The sequence below is a fragment of the Cupressus sempervirens genome, chromosome 3 (assembly GCF_028749045.1).
Source record: "Cupressus sempervirens isolate cs-2001-9-10 chromosome 3, ASM2874904v1, whole genome shotgun sequence".
Taxonomy (NCBI): domain Eukaryota; kingdom Viridiplantae; phylum Streptophyta; class Pinopsida; order Cupressales; family Cupressaceae; genus Cupressus; species Cupressus sempervirens.
Genome location: NC_143120.1, coordinates 1,000,940,081 through 1,000,944,901, shown reverse-complemented (window position 1 = coordinate 1,000,944,901; position 4,821 = coordinate 1,000,940,081). Strand labels below are relative to the sequence as shown.

The following is a 4,821-nucleotide window of genomic DNA, read 5'->3' as shown; positions in this document are numbered from 1 at the left end:
GTTTGATGTCCTCAAAATGGGGTTGTGGAAAAAGTCTTGGATGCTTTTAGTCAAATGCAACAAATTGGTAACAAACCTAATCAGTTCACTTTTTCTATCATCCTCTCAACTTGTGATAAAATTGAAGATTTGAAAAAAGGCATGAATATCAATCTAAACATAATAAAAAATGGAATTTTTTCTAATATCATTGTTGGGAATTCTGTGATTGACATGTATGCAAAATATGGAAGTATAGGGTTCAAGGCATGTGCATTGTTTGACAAAATGCCTCAATGTGACATGGTCTCCAAGAATGCAAAGAATGTAGGGCATGCACAAAATGGTGATCTCACTGAGGTATTAAGACTTTTCAAAGAATGGCCTCAACCAAAAGTGGTCTCATGGAATGCAATAATATCTAGATATGCACAATATGGACTTATTGAAAAATCTATGGAGCTTTTTGAACAAGTGCAATAAACTAATATCTAACTCAATTAGTTAAACCTCATTAGCACCGCCCCAGTTTGTGCTGAAATGGGAGCTTTAAAAAAGGGCATGGACATCCATGAAAGCATAATTGAATGTATATTTTCATCAAATGCTAGAGTTGGGAATAGGATAATAGATATGTATGTGAAATGTGGTAACATACAGAAAGCACATAAAATGTTTGACAAAATGTGTCAACCTAACATGGTCACATAAATTACAATCATTGCAGGATATGCACACAATAGGTTTTTTTGAAAGGGATTTGGAGCTTCTTAAAAAAGTACAATTGTAAGGTACAAAGTGTGACTCTATAACCTTTTCCAACATCATCCCTGTCTTAATCCTATATCCAAATAATGGAGCACATTATGTATTTGTGCAAAAATGGGGAGATTTAGTAATTTTCAAAAGGTAAGAGGATTGATAAAAGATAGAGGAATAAAAGAGCTACCTAGATGTAGTTGGATTGAAATCTTTAAAATGGTCCATTATTTTGATATAGGGTTAAGATTGCCCACAAACATATGAGAGTATGAAAAGTTGGAAATTTATCTTGCAACATGAAGACAATGGATATATTAGTCTTTTAGCTATTCATTGTTTTTTGGTTGGTTAAAATGATTAGAAATCTTATACTTTTCTTTTAGTTCCTCAATTTTTTTTGCAAATGAGCTATATAACTCTGAAATTCAATCTTTTATATAGTTGGTGTTTTGGGCATTTTAATTTGATTTTTTTTCTCTATTTGATATTTTCAATGTCTATCATTGGATTTTAAACTGTGAATAGATCCAAATGGTGAGTTTATTTGTTCATCTTCATTGGTTTAGTAATTTCATTTTGAAGTTTTGATTTGTGTAAATGGCTCATCTGAAATTGAAAAGAGAATGAATATAACATCCAATGTGTTTTATGGGGCCCATGTTCTACAAAGGTTTGTACCATTTGGTTTACCAGTATAATCCTCTGGGGGCAGTATGGGGCAATATTGTGTGGGGGCATGGTGTGTCGAAGGATCTGATTAATTAGAAGCTATTGTACTTCGCACTCATTCCAAGTGAATGGTACAAAATAAAAGGTTGCTGGTTTGGCTTTGTTATACTTTTGTCTAAAGAAAAGCCAGTGATTCTTTACACAAGATGGGACAACTCCTCTAGACAGGTTCAAAACATGGTTGTTCCTAAAGACCCATGTAATCCCTACTTAAAAGAATGGGTGAAGATCCCTGAAAATCCCATCATTGTTCCAGAGAAAGGACTCAATGGGAGCTCTTTCAAAGATCCAACCACTGGATGGCTTGGAAAAGATGGAAGGTGGATAATTGTTGTGGGAAACAAGGAAGATCAACATCTTAATGGAAAGGCCCTTCTTTACACAAGCAAAAATTTTGTTCACTGGACCAAAAAGAAACACCCTCTCTATTCCTCTAAGAAGACATGAATGTGCGAGTGCCCTGATTTTAATCCTATTTCTCTATTGGGAAAACATGGTCTTGATACTTCTATTACTAGGCCTAAGATCAAACATGTCTCGAAAGCATCCCTTGATGAAACAAGATTTGAGTATTATACAATTGGGACTTACTTCACAGACATTGATAGGTATGTTCCAGACAATACAAGTGCTGACAACAAATATGGACTGAGATATGATTATGGAAAATTCTATGTATGCAAAACATTTTTTGATAGTCATAAGAATAGAAGGGTCTTGTGGGGATGGATCAATGAGTCAGACAACATTCATGATGATATTGCAAAGGGGTGGTTTGGTGCTTAGGTAAGTTTCGACCCAAATTTTCACTTCTATATATTTATGTAGTCTTATTACCTAGAAACTAATTGTATTGAATGTTTTTTGATGACTTTTAGTCTTTTAGCTATTCATTTATTTTTGGTTGGAATTTACTATGTACATGTAAATTTGTTTAGTTGTCATTTGGTTGATTCTCTATTTTTTTTGTGTTGGTTCATTTTTATTTAAAACTGATGAAAGATTATAGTAATGCAAAAATGAATACTTGTTCCTCATCTTATACTATTTTCACATAATATCTTGTGGAGATTATATTTTTTTGGACTGTACAAGGTTTTCATAAGTGACCCAATATCTAATTGTTTTGCAAGAAGAACTGACAGTGATTCAGAAGAATTTCTGAAGATGAAAGTGACAAGGACATGAATCAAAAGACACCCATGGTATGATGATGGATTGGAAGTTTTCCATTTGGGAAGGTATTATTATATTTTTTTATTCTAGCTTATAGCTCATTTAAGACCTTCTTGATGAAAGGTTGAGACTGCTAGCAAGAAGAGGACTTTGTTGGAATCATCTACAAAACCTAAAATTACTGCTGATAAAAAGGCAAAGACAACAGTAACTAGTGAAGCACAAAAGTTAGGTTAGTGCTTAAATACTTTCTCATTAACAATGTGCTGATATTTTGAAAACTAATTTGATATTGAAATTTGTCTTAAATTATGAAATTGGTAACATGACTAGAGGGAAGTTTCAATTATTTGAAAGCAAATGGCTTACACTCAATTAATAATAAATCTAATTGAAGATGAAGTTATTTTAGACTAAATTCTAGTTGATATGGGTGATCAACCTTATTTTTGTGTACTTGGTTACCTTCTATATCACTATTCTCTAGCAGATTTCATTTTCATGGAGTATTTAAGGAATTTGTTAGATTTCTCCAATGTTAATGATTGAGTAAGTAGTTATAATTCCAATTGAATTATATTATAGGTTTTTGCATTTGTAAGCAATCTTATGTATTCCATATGGATGATGGCTTTTCCTTTATGCTTGGTTAAAACATGAGGAATAGACTAGTGGCTTTTCTATCTATAATTGATATGAAATAGAAAAATGAGGATTTGTGTGTTTATTGTTGTTCCTATTATGTTTAGTTTTTATGATGACAAAGAATTTCAAACAAGGAGGGACCCATTGTGGCTACATTTACATTTTTTTCTACCTTAGTCACTGATTAATTCTTTTTAAACATATATGCACTTAAAGTACAACTATTTTCAACCAAGAAAGAGAAATATAGAAGCAAATAATAGAGCTTTAACATTATCGCATTGTTAAGCAATTAAGATTCATGAAGGCATCTACTAAGCTTGCTTCTATTCGCATATTTGTCTCCAAAGATTCAAGGGAATGATGTGATGTCATATCTTTTTTGGTCTAAACTTGTTGCGACATGAGACAAATGGCAACCTATCTAAGGGTTTCACTTTGGCTTAATTAAATCATTTTGCTAAGCTTACTACACTGAACTAAGGATATTCAAATGAACTCAAAATCTTTGTTGTTGTCATGTGTCCGAATGGAATGTATTATATATAGTTTTCTTCTGGTGCTTGAGATTGACTCCACTAGTACATACATCTGGTAAACGGTTATTTTCTACATTCATACACTAATCAATTGAAATTGTAGAAGCTACTATGAACTTGGGAATATTTGATTGAGCTTAGTATTTATTGTAGTCATATCCTTCTAGGCTAGAAGAAGTAGCCAACAACCTATTTCCTCCTAGGGTTGTACATGTAATAGTTAAAGAGGATGCAATGCTACCCCTAATTATCGAACATTGAAGAATTGCCCAGTCCATAGCCCTTAAATAAACAATGTTGACCAAATTGAGATTAGAAACCTTATTCAACATGCTTTCGCTTATTTTTTCTGCTTCAACTTCTACATCAACACTCACATAGGGGATAGGAGCCCACAACAAAGATGAAGATTATCGATCTATGGTGCAAGTTAATCAATGAGGAGGAATTCTTAAACCATATTGTGTGATTAAAAAATATGAAGTGCCTCACACCCTTGTAAGTATTTCAATATTCTTAGCTTCTTTGAGGCATTCTATAAAACAATTTGCATGCCTTACCTATGATTTGACATTTTGCATGCATCCTGCACACTCTCATCCGGTTGATAATGGATTACAGAGATGTTAAAAAACACACAATCAAATCCAAAAAAGATTTATATATGTTTAAGTTGTGATTGTCCTAGAAGACATGCATGCAAAATTAACAATATCAAATTTCCACAATCCATTTGTAATGCAAGTTCGTTTTAGATTTATTTAATAGATTTATATATGTTTAAGTTGTGATTGTCCTGGAAGACATGCATACAAAATTAACAATATCAAATTTCCACAATCCATTTGTAATGCAAGTTTGTTTTAGATTTGATTGTGTGTGCTTTTTAGCATCATCGTTTCAGATCACTCTCTGTAATCCATCATCAAGATGAGAGAGTGCAGGATGCATGCAAAATGTCAAATCATAGGCAAGGCATGTGAATTGTTTT

General features: G+C 32.6%; 1 pseudogene; it reads left to right on the top strand.

The window, feature by feature from the left end:
• The first annotated feature begins 1,398 nt into the window (after positions 1 to 1,398).
• Positions 1,399 to 2,256, top strand: LOC149570123 (beta-fructofuranosidase, insoluble isoenzyme 1 pseudogene; annotated as a pseudogene).
• Positions 2,257 to 4,821: the final 2,565 nt, after the last annotated feature.